At 33.7% G+C, this 18,536-nt stretch overlaps 2 protein-coding genes across 4 annotated transcripts in view; one reads left to right on the top strand and one right to left on the bottom strand.

The window, feature by feature from the left end:
- The window catches only part of LOC129228462 (phosphatidylinositol 4,5-bisphosphate 3-kinase catalytic subunit alpha isoform-like), a 37,677-nt gene extending 24,544 nt beyond the window's left edge, over positions 1-13,133 (bottom strand). Inside the window, exons 1-2 of the mRNA XM_054863143.1 lie at positions 12,879-13,133; positions 5,889-6,012 (exon numbers count right to left, since the gene is read on the bottom strand). The gene's annotated coding sequence lies outside the window, so the exon portion shown is untranslated. The remainder of the gene's footprint in view (positions 1-5,888; positions 6,013-12,878) is intronic.
- Positions 13,134-13,404: 271 nt separating this feature from the next.
- Positions 13,405-18,536, top strand: part of LOC129227480 (protein-cysteine N-palmitoyltransferase HHAT-like) — a 37,160-nt gene continuing 32,028 nt past the window's right edge. Inside the window, exons 1-2 of one of the 3 annotated variants that reach the window (XM_054862050.1) lie at positions 13,405-13,847; positions 15,301-15,403. The gene's annotated coding sequence lies outside the window, so the exon portion shown is untranslated. Of the gene's footprint in view, positions 13,848-15,300; positions 15,404-16,975; positions 17,069-18,536 lie in introns of those variants that run through there. The other 2 variants (XM_054862049.1, XM_054862051.1) reach the window with 2 other exon arrangements.

Genomic DNA, 18,536 nt, shown 5'->3' with positions numbered 1-18,536 from the left:
CCTAATTTGAATTCTGTGTTAAACAGCCTGTTACGGTTGTCACAAAAAGTCGTATTTTCCCTTCGACACTTTTTATAAGACATTGAAAAGAACATTTTTTGCTCTATTCTCTTTCCAAGAGTTACCTAGAATGCATTTAAAATGTTAAATTTTTAAGTAAATTATTTAAACAATTAGTTATTAGCGAGACGAACGAAACAAGTTGATTGTGACGAACATAATCGCTTGAACAACCCACATCTTAGGGGAACATAAGAAGACACTTCAGGGACAATGATTTCATTCTGACGGTGAGGTAAAGGAGTGTGTGCGTAATTAGATCCAGCAGTAGCCAAGGGACTTTAAGTACGGAATTATGCAACTAATTTCCCAGTGAGATAAGTGTTTAAACAATTTTGGTCAGTATTTTTGAAGAATCTCAAATAAAATCTGTTTTATAGCCACTGTCTCGTTATTTATTGACTGCTTCTAATACTATGCATAATACTATGAAGGGGCACTAAGAAAATTATAAAAAGGGATAACTCAAAATTAACTCGATGAATACAAACACAAATGTGACGACCAGCAGCAGGCTCAAGGCTCAGCCAGATGTGATCCTGGTCAACTTATTAGTCCGCCAGTGAAAATCAACAGCCATAGGCGGCTGATGCTCTAAAAAAGTGGAAATTAAATCAGATTCAGGGAGGCATGTGGCGGCTGCCACCCTTAAACTGGTTTTTCATCCCTTTTGTTTCGTTTTTACTTTTCTTTTTAAAACAAAATTGGATCATATAATTGGATCTCAACATTGCTCATTAAATTACCTCAAAGAATAGACATGGGTGCCCATATCCATGGGGGGGGGGGGGTCTTTGCCCCCCCCCCTAGAAATTAGAATTTGCTTGCTTTAAGTACTTTTTTCTTTGGAAAAATGTGAAAACATTTCTTCTCGGTCATTAATAAATAAGTTATTAAAAATGTCAAATTTTAGTAACTAATCTGTACTGAAATCAGTTTCCATGGGGAAAATATCTGAGCCCCCCCCCCCCCCTCCGCCATTAAAATTTTGCATATGGATGCCCATGAAAATAGAATATGGTCTCAATAATCAGGTCGGATGGCCACAGTAGTCTCTGCATTGTAATATGAAGTTCCATTCTTATGAAATAACATGAGAATAAACCTTTTTTTTTTCTTTTTGGAATTTTCAGTGTTTATTTTCATGAAATAAATCAATCCACACTGTAAAAAATCATTGTTCAACCAGTTGTGAATTTTTAGCTTTGAAAAGTGAGAGAATAGGATCAGGGTTTAAGCTGAGCTCAAAAGTTCTTTAGCAAAAAAGCTGAAATTGGGGGAAATGCTAAAACAACGAAGGTTAACAATTAATGAATACGTATACATATCTTTCTCACTGCCTCAGTACATTTCATCTCTAGTTGAAGGCTAAATTCAAAATTTAGCCATGACATTTTTAAAGAAATAAATACACAGTAGTTATTTTTGTTTTTAAATTGAAATTTAAAAAAAAAATAGTATAACAAAAAAATCGATGCACCAAGAAGCAATCATCCAATTTCTTTGAACTTTCGTATGCATTGAGTGCAGGGCCGATCCTAGCAGGTGTGCAGAGTGTGCGCCGCACAAGGGCGGCCAAAGCAAGGGGCGGCCGCATCATATAGTTCTTATAATCAAGCAAAATTTCTCAAGAATTTCTCACAAGATAACTTATAATAAGTAGAATAAATATGCTGATTTTTAAATGTTCAATTGTCAAAGTATGTGTCGATTTTCCGACAGCATGGCATAGTTTAAGAAAAATAGAATGTTAGGGAACATTGTGTTGGTTTATTGTACATTAATATCTACTCTTAACACACATGCTTCATTTGGTTGCAAAGTTTGTGACAGAACCGGTAATCAGGCATGGATACAGGGGAGGGGAAAGGTCCCCTTCTGGGGCATGAAATGGTGCTGTCTAAAAGGAGCACCAAGGGCGGCCACTAATGTTTACCCCCAAGCTTTTATAGACCTAAACAATGAAGACATATTTTATTTATTAAAAAAAAAAGCTATACTGATTAGATACTCTCGCAAGCATTTCAAACAACAAACTATGTAACAAACTCTGTGTTTAGCAATCGTGGATGCGTGGAGGGAAAGTGGAAAATTGCGACTCCCTTGATAGTAACATGTATGAATGACGAACTAAAATGTTGTACTTTTTCCCCCCTTTACGATAATTTTTCTGATTAAATTCTTGAATGAACTGCCTGGTTTCAAATCAGGTAGGAGGACAGGGCCCTTGTTCCGGAAAGTAAATTTAAATGTGGCTCCAAAACGAAGATCCAAAAGGATGCCATTACCTCCTTGACGAAACTAAAGAAGGCTTAAAATTGCGTTTCTAGCACTTTACTTTCGGAAAATTTCGCTGGTTGAACCATCGATCCTAAGGATTCAATTAAGTCTCTGATTCACCTCTTCCAACTTAACTTAATCAAACATAGCGTAAAAATGTTGGCTCCAAAATCCAAAACGTGTTTTCAGACGACAGCTCTTCCTATCACCAAACGTCATATAAAATTGCTTTGGCATTTTTCGAAATTTTTGCAGTGAAGGATCCCGAAATTCATTCGCAAACATTACTACCAAAGACAGTCTCAATTAGCGTCTTTAGAGAAGCCTCTAATTCCACCCCCTCTCACTTAACGTATTGAAAAACAAACTAAAATTGCGTTTATCAAACATCAGTTTCAAGAACTTTCGGGGAAAGACCCCGGATCCCAATTTTCTCCAACGCAATCACTATACCTGAAAATTTCGTTTTTAGATGGTTCCGTGGAGCCACAGTTTCTTACCTAAACTAGCCTGAAATTGACTTCAGCTTCAAAAACACAGTTCGTGAGGGCACACTGAACTCCCGCCCGCTCTTAGCCCCATCGTTATCAAACAAGGCTTAAAATACGATTTTGGGACTTATGTTTCTAAAGAATTCCGGAGGAGAACTGCCTGGCTTATGTAACTTTTTACGGCGCTAGGGCATATCCATCAATCGTCGAGATGAGGTGGACAAAAGTCTATAGTTATATTTTTCAGATATTAATGTTGAAAAATATCCGAAAGATCCGTAGAAGCTTCCCAGTTTTGTTAACGTCACCAAGGATAATATAAAATTTCGATTTTAGAAATATCCGCTTAAGAGCCCCAAAATCCTTCCTTCCCAAAAATAGCCTATAATGGATTTCAGTTCCGAAAAAAATTTTGGTTCGGAATATTTTCACGTTTCCCCTATTGTTTTCAAATCTAGCCAAAAACGGGTTTTTGAAAAAATAGTGCGGAGAAATTACCGGAGGATAGCCGCCATATCCCCTACCGTCACCAAAGACGGCCTAAATTTGCGTTTTAAAGTTATATTTCGAAATCTTTCGATGGGAGACGATTGAATCTCCCTCCCTCTTGCAACGTCAACAAAGGTAACCCAAAATTGCGGGTTTAAAATTTCAGTTTCGGAAATTTTTCGGGAAGAACGCCGATCCTTCCTAAGCTACGGTCTTAAAAAATAGCTTCAAATTGATTTCAATTTTGAAAGAATTTTAGGAAAGAACTGCAACATTACTTTCACCTAAAGTCTCGAAAAAGTTCCTAAAATTGAGATATGTGACGTAGATTTCGAAAATTTCTCCATGCACCTTGAATATACTTGACTCTTTTGTTCTTGCAACCAAACACAACTAAAGATTAACCAAAAATATTTTTCATACGCCAAATTTGATAATTTTCTTGGAGCAATCATCCTCACCTGAACCCCTGACACCTCCCCCCACGCTTCCCCTTCCGCTGTCCCTTCTCTGATGTCAACGAAGAAAGACTATGAAATGCGTTTTGGTATCTATTACTTTTTTCAGAGATATATATTGTCCCTAAGAAGTTTCTTTCTATAAAAAATTTCTTCCTTTTTGTAAGATCATTTTTCTGTCCCCCCTCCCCTTTTTTTTTGAATTCGAACTTGGCATAGAAATTTAAAGAAAGATTTATATTGACGTTCAAGATTCGTTAAAATATGCAAATTACTCTTGAGGGGCGGCACATTAGGTTTTTGCACACGGGCGGCCGACACCCTAGGATCGGCCCTGATTGAGTGTTTTGACTAGATATGCAAATGATTAAAATTTGGTGTCCAATGAATGAATAGTTTGACCTCCAGCACATCGGAACTGCGCACCCAGCAGATGAATATAAAGAGCAGTTCTTCAACGGTTGTTAAAATTTTTGGTTTATTTGCGATTCAGATTACTTTTCAACAACTTAAAAAATGCCTCGCCACAGGGTTTGTGCACATTAAAAGCAACTGTCAGATTTTGAGAGAGGTCATATCATTGGATTGAAAGAGGCCAATTGGACAAGTCGAAGAATCACTCGTCATTTGAGTCGAAGCGATGCAGCGATTCGAAGATCTGGCAAGGATGGGTGGAAAATGGCAGCGTTCAGCATCAGAATGGTAGCGGTTGACCTAGGGCCACAACAAATCGTGAGGACAGTGTGATTGTCCGATCAGCTGTCACAGCACCTTCTTCATCTCTATCAACCATCAGACGTTCAACCCAAACACCAGTGTCCAGCATGATCATTTACAGGCGGTTGAGACAGCGAAATCTACAATAGTGCCGACTATTAGGCCACCTGCCACTGCCGAGCCAGATTACAGTGGTGCATGGCTCGATCAGGTTGGAATGATGCTGACTGGGGACGTATAGTTTTTAGCGACGAATTCTGCTTCCAACTCTGTCCTGACGATCATCGAAGACGTGTTTCGAGACACCCACAGCAGAGGGGGGATCCTACTTTTACTATTGCACGCCACACCAGCCCTCAAAAGACTGGTCTGGGGTGCCATTTTCTTTGATAGGCGGACCCCTCTGGTCATAATTAGAGGTACACTTGTTACTGCACAGTGGTACGTTGACAACATCCTAAGACCTGTTTTGCTACCGTTCCTTTTGCAGTACCCTGAGCTGGTTTTTCAGCAGGACAACGCCAGACCACATACGGCACGTGTTGCTATGAACTGTCTGCTAACTGGTCAAACACTTCCTTGGCCTGCCAGATCGCTCTCCCATCGAGCATGTCTGGAATATGATGCGAAGTCGATTGCATCTGGCACGGAATGATGATGACCTTGTTCGATAATTGGAGCGAATTTGGCAGGAAATCATCCAGGAGCTTTATCGGTCTATGCCACGCCGAGCTTCAGCTTGTATCCAGGCTAGAGGCAAACCTTATTGAACTTGTTTCTGTAACTCTGACATAAATTATTCTATTGTTCTGAGATTTTAATCATTCACTATACAGTACATTTTCTTCCTATCCACCAATTTTCGTCTCAACCGGACAACTCCTTCTTAGTGCATCAATTTTTTTGTCATAGAGTGTACTTAGCGACGAGAGAACATAAGTTTGCCGCCAATAATACATTTAAAAGGGGGACAAAATGTCCATTAAGACAAAGTATTGTTGGACTTAACAGTAATTAAACAAGTTAGCTAAGATTTATAGTACAATTAAACTGAATATCTCAATGCTCTCCGATCATTTTTTTCTTCCCTATTTGAGCAAAAATGTGAAAATACCTTGCTTCACATTCGCAATTTAGATAATATTTTTGCATTTTGCGAGAAATGCGACGGTAGCGGAAACTCTGGTAAGGACCCACTTTTAAAAATGAGGGAGCAGTTGCCCCCTTGTAAAAGCCGCATATGTCACTGGCCATATTAAAGCTATCTTGCCCTTGCTCAGTACAACAACTTCAGGTAAGCTGTTCATTTGCTGAGTTGTTTCCTTGAGTAGTTTTGCGAGTAATTTACTTGATATACAAAATTAATATGAAAAAATAAAAAAGTAAAACTCACAAAATATATGTTCTTCTAAAGATAATGTTTTTGGCAGGGCAACACAAGTCAATCCAAAGAGGGGCCCAGGGTTGGTACTAAGTGGAGGCCCCACTCCAATCAGCTGCAAGAGTTGAAAGTCCTGCTATGAATTACATAAAGTCGTCTAATTAAACAAATGATAGAAATAAAATAATAGTGCTTAATTCCACAAACATTTTTTAAAAAGCTGTAAGAAAGAAATAAATAGATGTCACTTAGTAAAAGTATTCATTACACTTAAAAATTATATTTAACCAATTTGATAAGTGATTAAATTTATTTAAAATTTATCATTTGATAATCATTTTGCAAAAATAACTTTATTCAATATTAGCAATAGCCGCACAGCGATGCCCATGCGAAAAGATTACCGGAAGTCACAAGAACTTATGAACCCCCCTTCCTTCAGTAGAACAATAAGTTTCTTTCATTAAAATGACTACACATCCTTAAACCTGAGATCCAAGCACCCATTCGATATTTTAATAACAACCCCCACTTAAATTCCAATATTTGCCCTCTAAGCTCCAAGTCCCTATCCTCAAAGAAAAGAACATTTAATTTTTAAAAAGCATTTCACACAATTAGCCACAAAACATCCCCCCCCCCCCCCACCCATCCACCCAAAAAATCATTATTAATGCTCAAATTATCAAACTTATATTAAATGATAATGGATCAAAAAAAAAAAATTCTTTAAAGAAGCAATTAAAAAGCAGTACAGTAGAGTCTCTAAAGTCCGAGGTTCCACTTAATTCGAGGTGTTAATCTACATTTTAAGTTAAATTTTTTTGCAGCTAAAAATTGATTTTCATTAAAATCTAAAAATAGAAATCTTTTGCTGGTGTAAAACTAACTACATACAGTAAATAATAAGAATTTCTTGAGATGTTTATTTCAACAACACTCCTTAAGTCACACAAAATATATATGGACTACAAGATACGGATTACGATATGCCTTGAAGATAACTTGATACGTAAAATTGACCTTGATTCGGCATAAAGAACATGTTGACATCCCTTTTAAAATATCGGATTATAATCAAAAAAGGAGACGCACAACTTCAGTTGCATAGACGAAATTTAAATCATCCTACAACTAACCGTTTTTGTGTAATCCAAGATTTTTGCCTACTCAGGCACGCACATTGATACATCAGTCATGGCAAAACTTGTGGAAATAAATTTGGACACGGTCAAAATGCATACCCTTGGGTTACCTTCCAGGGTTTGCCGATATATATCCGATATTTATTTTGAAAATATATTTATTTTTTCAACTATGGTATATATTTTCAATGCAAAAACTATATTAATCATAGCAATATTGTTCATTTATTATTAAATATAACCAAAAAGTTATGTATTACATGGTACAGATGTGATATACCCCCCCCCCCCCTTGGCGAGGATAGAATTTTTAGCTCATTTCGAAAATCGCCAACGTTGGTGATAAAACTTTTTCCGGTAGCCCTAGTAACCCTGCAGAATATACCTGGGAAGTACAGATGTGAACTAATTCTTTTCGCACGTGTGTCCGTGGAGGTAGGTGCACATATGTTCCGCTCTTAGGGGAATTTTACGACGTGGTGTTGTTTCGTGCAAGGGTCATTCCATATCAAATCAACCAATAAAAAATAAATTTTGAAGGTCAATGTTTTGGATTGTTATGATTTTTTGTCTGTTTATTATACTTACCTCCAGGATGAAAAAACTGAAGTTTCAAATTGTTTGAACAATTCTTTGCAAAGTTATGCATTTTTTAAATTTTTGAGGAATCTGAAATTTTGCATTGATTAAAATCTTAAGAGGATTATAATTAGAGTACTATTTGACTTAGAAGTCTACAATTGGTGCTGTTTTGTTCAGTCTTTTATAAGGTTTTCAAAAATATATAACAAAGCCCAGTTGCTAAAAAAAAAAAAAATTATAATTTTTTTAATAAAAAAGTTTTTTTTAATTTGTAAAAATTCAAAATTGAAATTTTTAATTTTCTTGAAAAAAATATATGTTACTTAGCCTTTTGTTAGCAACATTTGTTCAAAATTTTAAGATGGCATTCTTTTGGTAACATGCAGAAAAATTTTTTTTCCTCTTTCAACAGTGCTTTAATGGGTCATTCCATGTCAAAACCACCAATAAAAAATAAATTTTTAAGGCCAATGTTTTAGAATGTAATGATTTTTTATCTGTGTATGATACACATCTCCATGATGACAAATCTGAAGTTTCAAATTTTTTCAACAATTCTTTCCAAAGTTATAAATTTTTTTAACTCTGGAAGCATCATAAATTTTACATCGTTTAGTAATCTTTAACAGGCTATTATCAAAGAACTAATTGACTTAAAAGGTTAAACCTTGTGCTGTTTTGTTCAGTATTTTAGGAGGTTTTAAAAAATATATAACAAAACCTAGCTAAAAAAAAAAAAAAAAAAACATTTATTTAAAAAAAAAATTTTGTAAAAATTCAAAATCAAAATTTTTTAATTTCCTTGAAAAAAAAAGAAGAAAAAAAAACAGGGTACTTAGTCTTCTTTAAGCAACATAAATTCAAAATTTCCTGATGGCATTTTTGTGGTATCATGGAGAAAAAAAAATTTCTCTTTCAAACAGTTGCTTTAATTTTATTTGTAAAAAAAACATTTGCTCTAATGAAAAGTAGTTAAAGTTTAAACCGGTACTATTGCGTAGAAAAACAAGTACTTGGCAGTATTGCAAGCACATTAACAGGTTCAAACAATTTTTTAGGTGAAAAAAATATTTATTATTGAATAAAAAATCTAAATTTTATTTAAATTTGAAAACTTCAATTTAAAAGTTATTGATGCTTTTTCAGCCATATTTTAAAAGCAAATTTAAGTTTTATTTATATATAATTTAATTGCTACAGTATAAAATTTAATATTTTTTTAATCAAATTAAGAAGCAGTTTGAGATGTGGCTAACTCACTTTGCTACACTATAGAACTCAATTTGTAAGTCCTAGTATAGATATACTTTCTTCTTATGTAAGATTTCAGTTGCTTTTGCCATCTCCTCTTTCGAGACTTGGTATGTTCTGCTTGTAGCAGTGACAGGATGTAATTTGCACAGAACAAAATTTTTAGGAATGGTCAAAATGTCTGCTTTTCTTGGATAAATGAATGATGATGATGGTTCTCTAGGATGAAGGAAAGAAACCTGGATTTCTTCTTCTACCTGATCTTTTGAAACTACATATCCTATTCACCATTTGCTGTCATAAGCACAAGCAATATAGCCCACAATTTCTTCAAACTGTACATCCCCATTATGAGGGCTCATGAACTCTGGATCCTCTGTACTAGAGCCTGGTTTCGGGTCTTTGCTGAACTCACTCATAATATCAGTTTCAGGAACTGAAGAATGTTTTTGCTTACTTAATTGTATGCGACAAGCAGTACAAATTTTCATTCCTTCTTCAATGCCATATGTTAGTGTTGTCACTCACAAGCTTGCAGTTCTTAGATCTTTTTTCACCCAATGTCCTTCCTTTTTAAATGGATTGCAGCAAAATATGCTCCACTGTTTATACATTTTCAACTGAAAGTTGGCTCTTAACAACAAAAATATGCATAAATTTAACATTAAAATAACAATAAAAATTGGAAAAAAAATTCTCAAAGAAAGCAAGCAGTAAAATTTAGAATGTGCACTGTCCAAGAACATACAAAGTACTGAAGATTTCAATGCCTCTGTAGTGGGAGAAAGCAGACGGGTTTCATGTTACACCAGGAGAAAGCCTAAGGGTTCGTTACAGCAGGCAGCTGATGAGTGAGAGTGGCTACTTAGGGCATGAGTAGCAGGGATGTAGGTGCTGAAGCATGACTCATGATGGTCAAGCCCTTCTACTGTATCAACGCATGAACATAGGATTGAAAAAATGTTGATTGGAGACCTTTGCTTTACTGAATTATTTCAACACTTTCGATTACGGACCATTTGCCATCGATAAGTAGACTAATGTATTTTCAGTTAATAAATTTTAATTCTTGGCTATTTAAAAAAACCTGCATACATATATATATATATATATATATATATATATATATATATATATATATATATATATATATATATATATATATATATTTCTGTATAAATAAACATCTGTACATATATATAGGAATCAAGCCAAGGGTGCCAATAAAAACTCCTCAAATACTGTACAGCCCCCCCCCCACAGGAATGAAACCTTTTTACAGAGAAAAATGCCCCTTAAGCATCCCTTTAAAAATCTTAATTGCAGTCTTTGGCATCCCACCACCCCCTTTGGATCATCCAGCTGATCAAGCAGCATGAATTGTTACATGAATAAAGATGTTGAAAGAGGAAATATTTTTTTTCTTATGATACCACAATAATGCCATCATGAAATTTTGAATAAATGTTGCTAAAGTAAGACTTAATAACATAAATTTTTTTCAAAAAAATTAAAAATTTCGATTTTGAGTTTTTTTAAATTAAAAATTTTTTTTTCAAAAAAATGTTAAAAAAAAGAAAAAGGTAGAACTATGTCATGTCATACATTTTATAAAACCTTATTAAATACAGAACAAAACATTACCAGTTTTAACTCTTTGAGTCAAATAGTTTTTTAATTACGGCTGTTTAAATAAAACGTGTCAGGAAAAATTTTCAACTTTGTCAAAACTTTAAAATATTATAACTCGAAAAGAAATGAGTGAAAAAATCCAAAACTTTGTATATTTTCTCTGTTGTGGTAATACTCCATTGGAACAAAAAATGAGCAAAATCTAAAGACATGACGTTTTGACCATTGGTTGATTTGATATGGAATTACCCGCAATATACCTTACAGGAATGCTTATTTTGTGTTAGTTTAAATTCAGTAGTTGTGTTTTGAAGTAAAAACATTAGAAAATGCCAGTTTCTTCAAACTTGAAGGTTAATTAAAAGTTAACTCCAACGTGGTGTGTATCTGTAACGTGCCATTGTCATATGATGTATAGTTTTAGACTGAGTGTGAATATTTATACCATATAAAAAGGTAAGTTCTTTATTTTAGAATTCAAAAAAACCTCTCACTTCCAAAATTCTTTGTTTTTACAAATCCTTGAGGGGTTCTTGTAGTATACATAACTGTGATCATACTCCGACTGTAATGTATATTAACAGTCGGAGGGATAACGGACCGAGCGAAGCGAGGTCCTGGCGAGCCAGAGGTCTCATAGTACTTTCGTAATGAGACCGAGGCAGGGCCGGCGAGCCGAGGTCTCATTACGAAAGTACTATGAGACCGCGGGCTCGTATCCCGGAGAAATGATGAAAAAAAAATTAATGCATTAATTTCGACTTGTAATTAATACAATAATTTATTTCATTGTATTTTAATATGTTTACAAAAAACCCCGGCCCTGTACATTTTTGAAGCATATATTCGTGATGTTTTTTGTTGTGCTTTTATGTTGTTTTTATATATATTGTGTTCTGAAGTGTTTTGATCATGTTTTCTTATCTGATTTTTTCCTGTTGGCGCTAAAAAAGCATCGCTAAGAACGATGTATGACATATGTCGTCATACATCGTTTTCTTGGCGCCGCTTTCTTGGCGCCAACAGGAAAAAGTCGCCAAGGGTGGGGTATATCACATCAGTTCCTATTACATTTTAATGATGTATAAAATAATACATTATTAATGTAACAAAGTAATATAATATTGCTTTTTTACTTGTATTTTATATTCATAAAATTATTAGTAAAATGTAACAATTTCAATTCGTATTAAAAGTGCCTAATTAAATATTAAACACTGCTCAGAAAAAAAGAAAATGTCTTATGACTGTCCATAGACTAATGCATATTATTTATTTCTGAATCATATAAATGTAAAAGTAGCTAACAGAAGAAAAATGAGTAAAACATCTAATGCTAAATTAACTCCATTAAAATTGATAGAAATGTAAAATGAAATATTAGATATAAATAATGAAAGAAACATTAATTTTAAGTCTATATTGTAATTATAATACAAGCAAATAAAGAGTAATTTGAGGATGCATTTACTATTTTGAACACTTTAGTTTGTGCTGAAAATTATTGAAAATATCGGATATTTTCGAAAATATCATGATATTTTCAAACCCTGCCTTGCACACATAAATACATACGGATATCAAGAAAAACTCAAGTAAAAACTCGTTTAGTTAGAATTAAAATGAAAAATTCTGTTGAATTTTTAGTGATAAAATTCATGAAGACGATTGTTCCTTTTCTTTATACAAAGGAGTAACAGGTGCTCCTCCTAAGGTCATCCAAATACTGTAAGTTTTTATCTGGCAGAATTTTTTGGATAATCTAAGTTTTCAGCAATCCAAGGTGAGGTGAGCCCTTTGGATTTTCGAGAAACTACTGTGTGACAATAAGTATGGGAACTTCATTTATATTTTCCTGAAAGATTGAATTTCATGATAGGAAACTGCTGAAATGGGCATAAATAACTGCAGAAATGTCTTAAGAGCAAAGATAGTAGCATATCGTCCTCTCAGAACAAGTGCAAAATCTTACTGCTGTTTTAAGAATTAGATATGTTACTATTGCTCGGAAGCGTCAATATGGTATGAAAAATAAGACCCAATTTCAAGCATCTCTGCAGTTTTATTCAATATTTTAGATAGAACTAGTATGATGAAGCAACTGTTTACTTCTTTTATACTCTAAGTGAATTTTTGGAAAAAAATGAATTAGTCACAAAACGAGTAAAACCATGGAAGAGAAATCAAATTAATTGTGTTAACTTGTATCTTTTACCGTATATTGTAACATCAGACATGAAAAGTGATCCCAAAGTTACCAATAGTTTTTGGATTTTCTGCAGGCAGAACAATGAAGCTTTTGTTTTCATTCGAAAATCAAACTAAAATATTTTAAAAATCAATTAGAAACATGCTAAACTATGGAAGATAAATCAAATGAAACATGATGTACCTTGGAGTGGCAAATCATTGATGCAAAGTAGCAAAGTGGATGTCTAACTCGGAAGTATTTTTGGTATTTAGGACTTATTGGTGTAGTTCAATAATGCATTTCATTGAGTTCTTTTTTTAAGAGTCGTGAATATGAATTCGACACATGAACGCCGAACAAAAGGATAATTTCTTAAAGGTATGTATTTTAAATACAAAATCTATTATCATACAGCGTTTTACTCGCAACAGAACAGACAAAAAACAAAAACAAACCACGCAGAATATAAACTTTTTTTTTTATTGGCAGCATTACCACTGGATCATACCTGCGTGCGGTAGACACCAAATGCTTCGAAACTAGTTTTATAATTAATTTAAATGAAAAATAGTGCTTTCAAAGTCACTAACAAGTCCTTATAATTCCTGTGAACTAACTAAAATTGAAAGATCCGCAGAAATGACAGTTACTGAATTTAAAGTTCATTTTCAATAAAATCTGGCAATGATCTTAGCGTAAACACGTCGAGCCGGCGGTCTGCTTGTTTTTTTAGTTTCGTACTTTTTTTTTTTTATTTTACTTTGTTTGAAATATGACAGCTTAGTGTTTAAAGTCTAAATTCTAAGATCAAATGTCCTTTGGTTCAATTATTCTTTCTAAAATACTATTTTTACTCTCAGAAATGTAGCAGAAAGGAATTGATTTCATTGCTTTTAAAATGCAATCTATCATTTTCCGGTATTTTAATAGCATTAAGAATCCCTAGAAAAAAAAATTTCTATGATGCTGTTTGCATTATCTTAACAAATTAAGATTTAAAAGAAATGTATTTTTTCATTCAAAATGTTATTGTGAAATTTGAGTCGATGTTTGAAGTAAGCTAGAGAACCTGTGTAAGTTAACCTTATAGATTTGTGTAAAGAACCTGTTAGAGAACCTTCATCAAATGTCCTTTCTTTGACACAAAGGCTGCATGAGCAGTTTTTCTTGGTACTACATTTTTAAAACACTTCTTTTATCATTGTGATAAGTTTCTAAGTTGTTTTGTGTTTTACTGTTGTTATTATTTTTACTTTCTTCTATATCTAATAAATAAAAAAAAGTGTTGGATTCGTGCAAATTTTCGAATTTTGAAGGATTTGAACGGTTTAAGGTGTGCTGAGTCCATTTCGACCATTTTTGGAAAATGTCTGTTTGTCTGTGTGTGTGTGTGTCACGTATGTGTGTGACAAGTTTTTTGTGGCCGCTTTACAGCAAAAACTACTGCATGAAATCAAACGAGATTTGGTACGCATATGTGCCCCTATGTGAACATGTGCCCATTGGTTTTGGCACGAATTCCTACAAGGGGGGTGGAGCAATGGGACGTTTTTTGAGTTACGCGTGCTTGCTATTCCTCAGGAAGTAACTGGCGGAATCAAACAAAATTTGGTCCATATGTTGCCATTAACAGGAACAGGTGCTGATTCAATTTTGTTGTCAATAACTCAAACAGGGGCTGAGCTATAGAACGTTTTTTGTAGTCGATTGTGACTGCTGTATCTCAAGAAATAATGAACGGAATCAAACAAAAATTTATTGACAAGTAGACCTTAGAGTGTATAAGAGCTGATTCTATTTTGGTGTCAACAGCTGAAAAGGAGGTGGCACAATCGCAGGTTTTTTTTTCCATTGTGAGCGCCATATCTCGAGAAGTAATGCTACATTCTGGATGAATAAATGTAAATCCATGTACAAACAGGCGTTGGTTCAATTTTCGCCCAATCGCTCCAAGAGATGCGAATTTTTTTTTGTTTTTGCGAATAAAAATAGCTTTAATAATGCAACAATACGAAAGGTAAATCGAAATTGACTGTCGTCTGCGTATTTCTCGTGATTTTAATGTATGGAAATGATCGGAAATATTATCTCAATGATTAAAAGTTTTAACTGTTGCCATCTTGTGTTTGTTAACAAATAAAATATTTGTAATTAATTCAAGCAAGGCTTTTAAAATAACTTTCAATTTTTCGCTTTTTGCTTTACTTTTGCAATAATTCAGACATTGGGACCGTCGTCAAGTTTTTTCTTGTGTAATTTTGTTTTTGTTGGGAATATCGCTTCTTCCTGAAGCATGGGGAGGGATCAGAATTATAAGAAAAATATAGAAGAAAGTTTCGTGATGGCCACAATATACTAGTTTATTTAACTCATCCATAATCAAACAGGCTTTATTCTTAATTATCTAATTTGTGTTTCTCATTTTGTTTATTTTACATTGTTGTTTAGGCAAATTTTAGTTTAAGGTTTCTTTTGTTGACTATTGTTTAAATTATTTTTTAGTGTAGAATTATTTTGTTACAGGCATATTTGAGTAAATATGATTACTGACATTAAACTTTTTTGACACTTATTTAACTATAAACTTAATGTGTTTGAATCTTAAATCTTATATGTATTTTAGACAGCTGGAGCATTCAGCGGCCAAGAAGTGGTCAGAGCATTGGCTTTTTTATGTCTGAAAATATATCTGAAGGAAGATATTGTTTCATTGGGAAAGATTCACAGTAAGGTTACTAGGCTATTAAGGGGACTTTCAGATTTATATTATATATGATATACCAGATTTAAAAGGCTTAATATATACTCTGAGCAAAGGAGAGTCAGATGGTATATGATTCAGTAATTTAGATTTATCAAAATAAAAGTTGCTACAAGGACGTAGCCAAGGGGTGGGTCCATGGGGAGCGGACCCCCCCCCCCCTTCCGCAAAGACCCCTCTCCTTTTTTCTCAGTTGTTGCATCTCGCATCAACAAAATTTTTACGAAAGATAATGATTTTATAAAACGCAGCATTCTCTCCCCTTAAATATTCCCAGTAATTGGCAATTTTCTCAGCGCTTGAGTCAATTCAGAACACAAGAACCTCGTGCAACAATTGCAGGTTCCCAATTTTCGTCTGTTTTTTTGCTGTGTCACCTACTCCGTCCGAAACGGGGGAAATGTCCCTTTCGACTTTCAAACCAGCTGGGTCCTTTGACCTTGAAATTCAGCCCCTCTCCTTGGTCCATCAAATTGCCACTGGCAAAGTAAAAACAAGCATTTATTGCCACTTCCGCCGTATCCACAGTCTCATTGGCGTGGTTTTCTTTATTTCTTTCTCTTTTCTTTTTGGATTTTCGTGGATTTCGTAGACGCATGTTGTACGAAAGACAGCCAGAGTGAGGTGCGTTCCTGGTGAATCAGTAATTGAATTCGGATTCTTTTCTGTTTTAACACGCAGTTTTTATCTACGTCATACTTATAGGAAACATATCTTGAACAAAATTTGAATGCAAAAGAAAATTAAGTTTATCCAAACTAGATAAGTCGCAGTGCTCCCTTTTAAAGTTTTCTTGATAATACGAGCAATTTTACGTGTTAATGTGTTTTTCCATTTAAAAACTAATTTTAGATTCTAAGCCAGCAGCAAAAAAAGAAATTCTACACATTTCGTGTGTTTGAGGATGAGAAAAATAATTATTCATTTTTTTTTTCATTTTAACTCTATATTTTTGGCATGGTTCATTTCAGATTCATTTTATATTTTGATAAAAATTTTATTTGAACTTTTTGATTACTTTTAACATCTCTCTCCTTTCTGAGTAACAAATTAGGTAGATTTTTTACTGATGTTTTCCCCCAATATTTAAGCATGATCATGGAACATATTAAATGCTCATAAATAAATTCGTGTTTGAAGGTAAAATAAATAAAACTTGAAGCTGATGTAACAAACTTTTTACGGTATCAAAATTTTATAGAAAAATTAAATTGAAAATTACTTGAATATTTTACTGTGATCAGTTTATGAAATTACAAGTTCGGCCATATTAACGCGTGTAATAAGTAATTTATTAGAAATTATTACTTTTAAATCTTACTGAAATGTGATTCTATGATCCCAAAAGAAAAACAGTTAGTTTTTAATTGACGAAAAAAAATCTTATTCGATGTTGTTCCATAAAGCATATTTGTATTTGCATTATTGGAATACATTTTCTGATTGTTATTCACTGGCTTTGTACTAAGGAGTTATTTAATTAGCATCTATGCATCCATCTTTAGTAAATTGTGAAGGTAGCATTCAACGTAACAAAAAACAGGCATGTGCATTTAACTATAAATTACTAGGTGAAAATTACCGCTATTTACTGCGTTACAAGCAAAGAAACAAAAAAGGTGAATACGTGGTAAATGTTTTTGGCTTTTCTTTTATATATTGCCTTTTTTTTTAAACACTTATTTTCTTCAAGCTAAAAATATTTACTATTTCTTGCAATGGAGTGTTTTGCTAACATCGTATTGAAGAAAAAAAAATCATTACCTGCGTCGTAAAATATGATATGCATTGTTGTTAAAATTAACATGTTGTTAAAATAAAATTACACAGATGCTTAATTTAATTCATTAGGTATACATTCCATTAATCGGCATGTAAAAGATCCCTTAGGTCGTTTGACTGTGAATACTCTTAACAAAATTAAATTCCTTTTGCAGTTTCGCATCGAAGAGAGCTCAGGTGTCTCCATCTGGTGGAAACTAGAAATTTTCTTGTGACATTCACATCCGCGCCTTAATGGTGGCATATGAATGACTGGATGCCATATCGTTGGTTTGCACTTGTTCCGCAAAAGGCTAAAGCCTCTAACACAGTCCCGTTAGAAAGAAAAAAATAATGATAAAAAACGGCAGTACGCCTTTTCTGATATTTAAAATTTTTTCGAACAGCTTTCACCCTTTGAGGAATAGCGACTTCACTTGAGAACACCATTTATTTCTCGCTTCTCTTTTTTTTCAGTTAACTGAAATCACTGTGTCAGTTGGCTGTAGAAAGAAAAAATATATATATAAAAAATGGTTGCAACAAAGGAAGCCTCCGTCCCTCAAAGAGTTAATAGTTTGTTCAAGCTTTTATTTGATGATTAGGAATGATAATTAGAAAACGGATAAGATTGGAAATATCATTCTATTTCGTGTTATCAAAAGAATATTATAATTGTAAATAAATAAAAACTAATTCAAGCTTTTTAAATAAAACCTTGTTAATATTTTCGTTGAGAGAGTTGTGGGATTTTGCCTCAAATATTGTTCAAATCGGACAGGGTTACGTTATGTAACATTCATATAGTTATACATTCGACTCCATAGATATAGATTTATTTATCCTCCTATAAATAATGCCGATGATCGAGTAACCCGCGTGTTTCAACAATTAATTCGCACCACGGCATGATAGTATGTAATTCGATAATATGTTTTGGTAATGTTTAACATGCAAGGAAGGCTTTACTGTGACAAGGCTGAACTCGATCCGGTAACTTGAACAGCTTTACTGGTAAGACTGTGTCATATCAGAGGAATGAAGAAACGAAAACAATGAACGCTATCTACTGGAGTTTAGGGTTAATCCACTGGTGTTAGACTTAAAATTTTAACTACCAAAATATCACCAAACAGGCAATTGCTTCGTTCAAATGAAGAAGAGTTGAAGCAATTTTCACCCGTCATGCCTTGACGGGTGACTTTCTAGTTTTCAAATAAAATGGCATAAGTACAAATGTACATATTTTGTTGAGATATATTACAAAGCTTTAATATTTTATTAAATTATCGCATGCATTTTCCAAGTAATTTCTAGAACAGTTTTCGTTTTCCGTT

This window comes from Uloborus diversus, chromosome 8, assembly GCF_026930045.1.
Source record: "Uloborus diversus isolate 005 chromosome 8, Udiv.v.3.1, whole genome shotgun sequence".
Classification (NCBI taxonomy): Eukaryota; Metazoa; Arthropoda; class Arachnida; order Araneae; family Uloboridae; genus Uloborus; species Uloborus diversus.
This window is presented reverse-complemented; position numbering and strand designations above follow the sequence as displayed.